Source organism: Echinops telfairi, unplaced genomic scaffold (assembly GCF_000313985.2).
Source record: "Echinops telfairi isolate 266 unplaced genomic scaffold, ASM31398v2 ScPeMD7_1;HRSCAF=3_0, whole genome shotgun sequence".
NCBI classification, from domain to species: domain Eukaryota; kingdom Metazoa; phylum Chordata; class Mammalia; order Afrosoricida; family Tenrecidae; genus Echinops; species Echinops telfairi.
In genome coordinates this window covers 37410530-37421834 of record NW_022103896.1, presented here as the reverse complement: position 1 = coordinate 37421834, position 11305 = coordinate 37410530, and the positions used below count along the sequence as shown (strand labels likewise).

At 43.5% G+C, this 11305-nt stretch overlaps 1 protein-coding gene across 1 annotated transcript in view; it reads left to right on the top strand.

Moving 5' to 3' along the window:
* The window catches only part of GRHL2 (grainyhead like transcription factor 2), a 169875-nt gene that overhangs the window by 44199 nt on the left and 114371 nt on the right, over positions 1-11305 (top strand). The window lies entirely within an intron of this gene.

Here is an 11305-nt window from a genome sequence, read left to right as displayed (position 1 = left end):
TTAGGAATCATCAGTACAATCAATCTCAGAGTATTTTCTTCTCATACTCTTTGTTCTTAGTGCTCCATTTCCTCCAAAACTCCCCAGCCATGTCCCTAGGTAATTATCAGTCTAGTTCCTGTCCCTAGAGACAGACTCCTCCAGGATTTCATACACAGAAAATCATATAAAACACACACAGGAAGCTAATAAACAAACAATAAACAAAACTCCAACACTAATGATGAAACAAAATAGAAAAATCTCAATAAAAAGGAAAGCAGAAAATATTAAGAATTAAAATCACTTAAAAATAATTTATTAAAAATAATAATAATTTATTATTAATTGGGAGTTAATACATATATCATTCCATAGTTCAATCACTTCAAGCAGAATCATACAATTGCTGCCACAATCAGGTTCCAAACATTCGTTTTTCATCCTGGTCTCCTTGACATTGTCTCCCTTTTACCCTAACCACCCCCTCCTTCACCTCTACCCTCTTGATACCCTTATTCTACTTGCTGTCCCTATAGGTTCATCAGTTCTGGGTTTCATATACCAAAATGCAGAAAAACATATAACACAATTTCAAGAGGATGACCCCAATGACATAACACCTCTGAGACAGTTCAAATAACTTTAAATGTATCACAAAAGAGACCAAACAATAAAATGTTACACTTTAACTTAACTACATCTGCCATAATCGACTTTACAACGCTCGTTGTTTGAAAGCAAGGCTGTTCACAGCCCTGGACTCTGGCCTGAGAAGATTCCTCGGCGGGTTAATCTGTGTGAGGACCCTGCAAATGGACTTTTGGGCATCCACTGTCCCCCTTACCCTCCGGCAAACCAGGTTCATGATTTAAGCTCTGATCCCACTCCTTGCAGATTTTATTTTATTATTTGCAATCCTTGGGTCACATAGGCTGGTGTGCTGCTTAGATGGCTGCTTGTTTGAAGGCAAGCCTTTAAGATTCCAAATGCTATTCTTTCTGATAGCCAGGCACCATCTGCTTTCTTCACCACACTTTCCTATAGCACCCATGTCTTCAGTGGTCTCTCATGAGGGTGAGTATCGAGTAGAGCAGGTTCACACACACACACACACACACACACACACACACACACATGTTTGTATGTCACTTTAGAGACATTGTTATCATTTTATGATAGAGAACATTGTAAACCATCTCCTTGGGACCTAAGGTGAGCCTACTGATAATGTCATTAATTTAACCAATGGTATAGAATTTAAAAACTGTTGAGAAAAGGAATTAAACAAGTATAGGTCGGCTTCAGAATGCAATAGATGAATTGTTGACTTGTACAGATGAAATGCTGAAGTGACTGGATATTATTTACTTGAACGATGTGGGTTGGCGATAGGACAACCCTTCCAGAGGCAAGTCATGCTTACCAGACGCATGTATGTCCTAAGGGAGCAAGGAGAGCATGACAACAATACTATGTGGTAGTCCCCGGCCACCTTGCACTGGACACTCCTTAGGGTTTTCTTGACAGTAATCTTGGCAGAAGCAGACTGTAAAACCTTTCTTACACGGGGTAGTGGGTGTGATTGTGTTTGAACAGACAACCTTTATATTAGTAGTATAACACAAACTGTGCCACCCAGGTACTGCTGAAGAGCTACGAGGGTCTCTTCAATTCAAAGGGGACAGTTTCTCTAGCCCAGGCCAGAGACCAGTAATATTCTCAGGCCTGCTGTGGCGTCAGTCCTGATTCTCCTGTGGCCATGCTGCTCTACTTTCCCATCTGTGGGAGCACACTCCCCACCCACTGGAGGGCATTTTGATTTGGGGGTACCATATATACTTGTGTACAAGCCAAGTTTTTCAGCACATTTTTCATGCCATTTTTTGTGGTAAAATTAGGTGCCTCGGCTGATATTTAGGTCAGCTTATACTCGAGTATATATGATAATTATGTCTCTTGTCCTTGGTCCACAGGCAGACATATTATCTATGTAATACCTAATTAGCATCATATTTCAAATGCTTGATAATTTTCACTTTATGATTTCTAGTGGGTGGAAAATATTACACTGTGTGACTGTGCCATCCTTTAATGAGTCATGGCTCACTTGTTGGGTGTTGAGCTTGCTTCTAGATCTTTTAGTTCTACAAGAAATTAAAAAAAAACCTTTTTATTGGGAGTTCGTACAACGCTTATCACAATCCATCCATCCATCCATTGTGTCAAGCACATTCGTACATTTGTTGTCGTCATCATTCTCAAAACATTTACTTTCCACTTGAGCCCCTGGTATCAGCTCCTCATTTTCCCCCCTCCCTTCTTGCTCCCCCCTCCCTCATGAACCCTTGATAATTTATAAATTATTATTATTTGATCATGTCTTACACTGTCCAGTGTCCCCCTTCACCCACTTTTCTGTTGTCCGTCCCCCAGGGAGGGGGTTATATGTAGATCCTTGTGATCGGTTCCCCCTTTCCACCCCACCCTCTCTGCCAGAAATATTCTGAGGGTCTTGTGGAACTCTTTTGCAGCCATGCTTACACTGAATTTTGTGACCACTCCTGCTTCCGTTTGTTTCAGTGGGTTTAAAAAACAATCAGGAACCCTTCAAACAAAAGGAATGCAAATCCCTTACATTCACCAAGAGACCTGCCATGGCATCTTTATAACCCAGGAGCATTCCAGGGAATCTAGCAAGAAGCCAGAGCCATCTCAAGGAGCCCACGTGGCACAGTGGTCACACGTTGGGCTGCTACCTGTATAGTCAACCATTCAAAATCACCACTTTCTGTGGGAGAAACATGGGGCTTTTTACTCCCAGGAAGAATGACAGTCTTGGAATGCACAAGGACAGTTCTATCCTGTCGTATAGGTCGCTATGAGTCGGAGATGACTGGAGGGCCGTGAGTTTGGTACTTTTAGAGCGTCTCCCTCAACATGGTCTGACCTGCTCTCATAGGCCGTGAAGTGTCAGAGGCAACAAGCATTTGCTGACAGAAGTTTACTACCAACTTTGAGTGTGGACACCTTTGGTGGTTGCTAGGAATGTGCACACAGGTGAGAATGGCTCTGTGTATTTGGCTTGTTGGGCAAAACCCCCCTCTAATTTCAGAATAAGAACTAAAGCCTTGCCTGATTACTAGCCTCCACCAGAAGCGTCTTTAGACAAAGTCACTCAACGGCCTTCGTTTTCCTTTTAGTAATCTTCAGTCTGCCCCTTAATTATTTCCTTAAGTTCCCTTTTTCTTATTTCCTTCTGGCTTCCTGTTGAAAAACAGAAGCCTGCTTATTGCATGAAACAAAAATAATTAGTCATTTATGGACACCATCTATCTTATTTCCCATAGGCTAAGTAGAGAATTGTCACTCTTAGGTGTTGATGCATCGATTTTCAATTCATAGGGACCCCATGTACGGAGTAGGAGTAAGCTTTCCAATGCCTTAAATCTTTATGGTAGCCGACAGTCACATCTTTCTCCCATAGGGCAACTGGTGGGCTCGAACTGCCCCTCCTTCAGTGAGCAGTGAGCATGTAATGCCTGTGTCATGAGAACTCCTGTAACTGACTAATAGCACTGCGCATCAGCATGTGGGTCTGGGACTCAAGCAAGGGGACAACGTTGAGAGGACTTCTTTAGGAATGACTCTTCAGAAACCAAAGCTAAAAAATGAGTCTTTAAAAATAGATGTTATTTTTTTTAAACAAAAACGTACTCAGGTTGGAATAAAGAGAAAGACTAAAAACCGCCCTGGTCGCACTGCGTTCAGCACAGCAGACAAAGCACAGTGATCCGCTGTGAGCTCCCACTGGTCCAGGTAGCAAGAACATGCACTGCTACTTCCTATCGGAGTAATGATGATGATGGGACTGTGTTTTCAGGGAAGTTTCACACAACAGTGTGAGTTCCGGTTCAACAATTTCTCCATCAATTGTTGGCTGATTTTGGTTACAATCTTCATAATGTGTGAACTTCCTCACTGTTTCTGTTCGGGTGGTTATGTTTCTAAACTCCTTGCCCTCCGATAATCTTATCTTTGTTTTAAAGTAATTGTTGATCGTGTGGGCTTCCATGTCCTTTTAGGGTTGCTAGTTAAAGTGTTTTTGTTTTAGGAGGGCCTCATTTCTTGTACTTCTTTAATTCTGCATTTGCTAGGCCAATTCGTTTTGTTTTATTAACCTTTTGGTGTGAATTGAGTAAAGATTTACAGAGCAAACCAGTTTCCCCATCAACACAATCTGCATCCGTATTGGGTTTCATGTCATTGATTGTAACCCCCACAATAGCATCACCTATTCCACTTCCACCTTGAGTTTTCCACGTTCATTCCTCCTTCCTTCCCAACTGTCCTGAAGTTTGCCCCCTGGCAAATGCAACATTTTTGGTCTCAAATGGTTGATTTTTCTAAGGAGTGTGCACCTCCCTAGCATTATTATTCAGCTTATAAACCTGTTTATCATTGGCTGAAAATTGAGCCACTGGGGTGGAATCAGGTCCAGAATTGGAGAGTACTTAAAGGCCAGGGTCTTGAGGTCCCACCAGTCTTAATACAACTGGTAAGCCTGGTATTTTTTTCATGTGTTTGAGTTTTATTCCACAATTTTCTTCCCACTCTGTTCACAACCATCGAAGGTGTTCCCTTTCTGAGTGGTTGGTATAGCAGTCAGGCACCCCCCCAGGCCTGGGCTTTGGTCTCAGAGACATGGAAGTTGAGGCCTGTGTGGTCCAGTAGGCTGTGCAGTCATTGTTTCCACGCATCTTTGATTTTATTCATTCTTCTTTGCTTTCCAGGTTAAGTGGCTGTTCACCCACTTTGACTACTAACCAAAACAGGCTGTAGGACATTTTCTTGGTGGTGACTGATACATTCTTTCTCTCAGTGAATATTTAGAGACAGTTTACATTTCAGGCACTTGGGACACAACCAGGCACAAAATAGTGATTGTAGTCTTATCCTGGATATGGAAACTGAAGACGAGGCTTGGTACAGTTAGGAGCTAACCTGGGGAAGTCATGGGTCAGAGGACTTTGTGTGAGGGTTCTGCTGGAAGAAGGAGCATTTCATCATCATAGATATAGTGTGGTTGAAATGTGGTAAGTCAAGAAGGGGGCAGTCCAGGTTGAGAGAGAGACATTTCTGAGGCCTTGAGGTGTTGCTAGGGTGGGTGCCACGCAGTGCAGTAGCACGTGGTGTCAGAATCCTTAGGGTCATGGATTGAATTGTCTCCCCAAAATATGTGCCAACCTCACTGGGCATGATTCTCAGCATTGTGCTAGTGTACTCCCTTCTGTGACCTGATGGGATTATTCCGTGTTGTAAACCCTAACATGTATGAACACCAAAAAAGAAGAACACACTCCGTGGACCTTGAACTGAAAGAACTCAAGGGGAAATTAAAGACCCCACGTTGCAATACTCAAAGATTCTATGGGCAAAATATTGAACGATGCAGGAGGCAACAAAAGAAGATGGAAAGAATGCACAGAATCGCTTTTCCAAGAAGAACTAGTTGACATCCCTCCATTTCAGGAGGTCGCATATGAGCGAGAACCAATGGCACTGGAAGAAGAAGTCCAAGCTGCACTGAAAGCATCAGCCCCAAACAAGGCTCCAGGGGTTGATGGAACACCAATTGAAATGTTTCAACCAGCTGACGAAGCACTGGAAGCACTCACTCATCTATACCAGAAAATTTGGAAGAAAATTACTTGGCCAACTGATTGGAAGAGATAGATATTTGTACTCTTCCAAAGAAAGATGACCAAATTATAGAACAATATCATTAATAGCACATGAAAATGAAATTTTGCTGAAGATCATCCAATAACAATTACACCAGTACATTGACAGGAAGCTGCCAGATGTTTAGGCCAGATTCAGAAGAGGACACGGAACAAGGGATAACATTGCTGATGTCAGATGGATCTTGGCTTAAAGCAGGAAATACCAGAAAGGTATTTACTTGCGTTTCATTGACTATGCTAAGGCATCTGACTGTATGGGTCATAACAAACTACAGACAGCCTGAGAAGAATGAGAATTCCAGCACACTGACTTGTGCTCAACTGGAGCCAGTACAGGGATCAAGAGGCAGTGGTGTGAACAGAACAAGGATGATGGCATGGTTTGAAATCAGGAAAGGTGTATATCAGGCCTGTGTCCTGTCACCATACTTGTTTAGTCTGTATGCTGTCAAATCAAGAGTAGCTGGATTATGTGAAGAAGAAGGTGGCGTCAGGATGGGAGGAAGGCTTATTAACAACCTGCAATATGCAGATGACACAGCCTTGCTTGCTGAAAGTGAGGAGTTGAAACACTTGCTGATGAAGATTAAGGATTACAGCCCTCTGTATGGACTACAACTCCGTGTAAAGAAAACAAACAAACAAACAAACAAAAACCTCACAACTGGCCCTATAGGTAACATCACGATAAATGGAGGCAGGATTGAAGTTGTCCAGGACGTCTTCTTTCTTGGATTCCCAGTCCATGCGCATGGAAGAGATCAAACCGCACGTTGCCGTGAGCAAATCTGCTGCACATGACCTCTTTAAGGTGTTACTTTGAGGACAAAGGTACAGCATGCCCAAGCCATGTATTTTCAATCACCTCTTATGCATGTGAGCATTGGACATTGAGTAAGGGAGATAGAAGACCAATCCATGCATTTGAACTGTGGAGTTGGTGAAGAATATTGAAAGTACCATGGACGACCGAAAGAACAAACAAATCTGTCTTAGAAGAAGTGCAAGTAGAATGCAAGGATGGCAAGACTTGTCTCATGTACTTAGGACACGTTGTCCTGAGAAACCAGGCTCCTGAGAAGAACATCATGCTGGGCAATGTGGAGAGGCAGAACCCAGAGGAAGGTCTTCAACCAGATGGATGGACCCAGTGTTTGCAGCAATGGAGTCAACGCTAAGCCAGCGTGAGGACTGGGGGCTGTTTTATTCTCTTGTATATAGGGTTACTATGAGCTGGAACGAATTCAATGGCACCTGACAACACCACCACCAACAGCAACATTGCTTTAGGCATTAGGTAGTTATGTTAATAAGGCAGGACACAATCTACTGAATTAGATTAAATATTGAGCCAATCTCTTTTGAGAAATAAAAAAGATTAAAACCATAATCAGAGGCACCTGAGTACTACCAATACAGGATTATGGGGAGCAGAACTTGTCCTTTTGACTGGGATTCCAGTGCTGAGAACCTTCTAGATCCAGGGGAAGATGGAGCCCAAGACCCGTGAATATCTGTGCACCCACACCCACAGTGTAATTTCATGTATCATGCTGTTACCTATTGTTCCAGTGATGAGGGCTTTGGGTTTCTTTCCATTGGATTGTGACCCAGATGGAAGGCTTCAGTCCTTAACCTTCACCAGCAAGTGTTTCACGTCCTTTTCACGTTCAGCCAGCAGGGCTGGGCCACCTGCATCCGCAGCTTGAGTAAGCCCTCCGCGTTCTCGATGCCACGTTCTGTTCTTATAGGGCCCGCTTCTCGGATTATTGGCTCAGTGTCCAGTACAGATGCCAGGACAGGAAGCTCTTCCTCCGCGTTAGTTGACAGAGAGGGAGAGAGAGAGAGAGCACGCTACTAGAGTTGATACTCTGAATTCAGGCTTCTAGCTTCCTAAGCTGTGAGCAAAGACATTTCTCTTCGTTGAAGCCATCACTTGTGCTCTTTCTGTTGGAGGAGCACTAGATAACTAAGATGCTTCGTATGTTTATTATTAATTTTAATCGTGGAGTAGAGTAAACATCTCACAGAGTAAACATATAAACTTAATAATATAAATATATGATGGTTGTTTAAAAATTTAAAATGTACTATGTCTTAGATTTTTATGACTATTAGCAATAACATTGTCTTACAAAATCCTTCTACGTGGAATTTCAGCATTATTACATTAGTAACTGAGTGAGATCTTTTTAGATTTTATTTCCTTTTTACTTTTTACTTTCCATATTCTCAGAAAGTGATTGATGTAAGTCTACAAATTCTAATTATCATGATACTATGACTATTAAAAATTCGAATTATCACGGTATTATAACACCAGAAAGTATAACAAAATATGTAACTGCAAAAGCAACAATGGAACAACAGCAGGGAGCGCCTGTGGGGTGTGCAGATGAAGTCACATGAGCTGAACCACCATGGTAGTTGGGCAATAACCACATCTCCGACCAGTGCTCAGGGGAGGACCCAAAAGTAAATTAGTATAGAGTTTTAGCTTTCTAGCATAAAATCATTTTAGACAGACCTATGAAAAATGTTTTTATTATTATAACTAACTGCAGGGATATTTTATCAGTAACCAAATGTCTCCAGAGCACTGCATTTTGGTGTCCCTCGGTCTGGTCCTCAGTGGCCCCCCGCCCCACAGCAGTGGCACAGCGTGTGAAAGACTCTAGGAATAATGAGAAACCTTTGAAGTATTTCAAGTAGGAACATGATGGGATCAGACTGGTATTTTAAAAGTCGCTCGACCGTCTCCTATAAAGAGAGTGGATTTACAGAGATGAAATATGGGGAAGGAGAGGCCAGGTAGGAGACTGATGAAGCTATACAGGAGGCTGAGCTAGGAGGCAGGAATCCAGAAGGAAGTGGATGATTTCAGAGACCTGTGGGACTTTGTGCCTGGTTGATTGTAGGGGGAGAGGGTGAGTGATGCATGCCCTGATAGTGAAGGGGGCTACAGTTGTGCCACACACAGCACACAGCCGGGTAAAGGGACCACAAAGAAGCCATACACACACTGCTGGTTCAAGGCCCTGGCTCACCTAGCTTTTGTTCATCTTTCAGAACACATTACCCCCTCACTACTGTCTTAAGCTGCCTTTGACTTCTTTTATTATACCCCAAAGACTTCTTAATACATTGCCTTCTGGGCTAGAAAGATGTCCTAATTCTTCATTCCCCTGACCAATTCCTACCCAGAGCCCTATTCCATGAAGACGCTCTATTCTCGGCTGTCGGCATTCCCCAGGAGGTTCGCTGTTACCTCGTATGACCAGTTATTGAGGCGCTGTGTGTATCTGCCAGGATCTGTAGATGGCGGGAACTGTTTTTTGTTTTTTTTTTAAGTTGTATTGGTACTTCACATATTGTACAATTTAATTGTCTAATCATATTCAGAAATGTGTGCAATCATCACCAATCAATTTCAGAACATTTTCTTCTCATACTTAACATTGGCCCCTATTTACCCCAGTCCTTCCTGGTGATGTTCCTACTTACTATTGCTAGAGACCTCCCCTTCTAGATTCCATGTACGGAAAATCATATAAAACAAAACACAGTCATACAGCGCACACACACAAGGCCAACAATAATGATGAGATGAAAGAGGGGGAAAACCTTAATCAAAGAGAAAGCAGAACATATTAAAAACTGGAGCAAATTTAAAATGGGTCAGAAGGAAGATAAAATGATAAGGTGTTACAGTGTAACCTAACTACATGTGCCACCCTCGATACTACGATGTTCTCTCTGAGAGCAAAGCTGTTCACATCTCTCAAGTATGGTCAGAGGGGAGTCATCGGAGATTTAATCCATGTGGGATCTTATGAATGGACTTGGGACTTCCCCGGTCATCTATTGCCTCCTGCAAACCAGGTGTTCACAATTTACAGTCTCATACCATTCCCTCCTTTGGATTTGTGTTTTATTATTTAGCAATCCTTGGATCCCTCAGGCTGGTGTACTTCTTCCATGCGAACTTATTTCAGATTTCAAGGAACTACATTTTAAAATATTTATAAAGTCACAGGTCTACTTTTAAAATTTTTGGTCAGCTCAGTTAATTCTCCTAAAAGCCCTGTGAGTTATAGGGCACCATTATTTTCATTTTACAGATGAGGAAAGCGAGGCATGCTTGGTTCATGATAGAGCTGAGGCTCAAACCCAGGCAGTGAGGTGCTAAGACTCTACTCGTAGGCAACCCTGCGTGTCTTCTTCATCGTCCTGTTGAATGGGCTTGCAGACACATCCGGGGAACTGGAAAACAAACAAATAAATAAACCCTGCTCTCCTGAGTGCTCTTTCATCTTCAAATAGTGAAGGCAGCATTTTGGGTGGATAAGATTTTAGGCAGAAGGAAGGGACACAACAAAAAACCCAAAGGGACAAAATGCAACCATGATAATCAAACCAGATCCAGGCCTACGCTCCCTGAGCTCGAGCCCACGGCAGAGAAGTCTAAAGAGCCCACGAGGCATGAGCGTCATTATAGAGATGATGGTCAGAAACACAACTGTTGGGAAGAGCTCTTCTCCCACACAGCAATTCAGGAACATGTTGATATTTCAGTGGCTAAGGTCCCGGGATGGAACCAACAGTCAATGTGCTGCTCACTTGTTCACCCCAAGGTTGGAGGTTTGAGTTCGCCCCAGAGGCCTCTGGGCAGAAGGACTTGGTGATCCACTTCTGGAAAACCAGCCACTGGAAGTCCTCTGGGGGACCGTGCTACTTCCTTCCACACACTGACGACCCCCACGAGTCAGAGGCGACCTAATAGCAATCGAGGGGGTTGTTAAGGATGAAATGCACTTGCAGAAACACGGTGAACGTGTCCTCCTGAACGGTGCAGAGAGGGCGCTCCACATGTTATATCATATTCTTGCCGTCCCAATGGCCAACGTGCCCATGCAGCCCCAGGGCCATCAAGCTGGCAGGCCACACCCCTTACCAGGGTGCATGTTGTGACTCGACTCCCTGTCGTCTGTGTGAGTGCACACATGTCCAGAGTCCCTGTCTACCGACATTGCTCCTTTCCTCTCACCTACTCCCTGGAAGTAGCTTGGTGGGGGAGAAGGACAAAGTAGGTGTTCAGGGTGGGAGGGGGTTCCACAGAGTCTCCCATGACAGCAGAGTACAGCAGACTCAGGGCTGCCCTTGGTTGTGGTCCTATGATTATTGCTGGGTTAGTCTGGTAGACTAGAGAAACAAATCCAGGGAGACTCGTATGTGTATAAGAAAGAGCTTTATATAAAGAATAATTGCACATTAAAAAAACATCCCTGGCCAGTCCAGACCAAGTCCATAGTTATGATGTTAGCCCATATGTCTGATACCAATCCAGAAAGTCCTCTTCAGACTCAGGAAACACATGCAATGATGCTGAGTGCAGGAAGTCACAGGCCAGTGGGTGGGAAGTCTTGTGGATCCAGTGGCGTTGTAAGCATCTCAGTGCTGGCAGGGGTCTCTGTGTGGCTCCTCCAGCTCAGGGCACTGGCGTAGCTCTATGTGTCTTCTCACCTGCAATGTCTCCCAGGAAGTGAGCCTGCATCCCGCCTCCAGCCAGCTAGCTATCT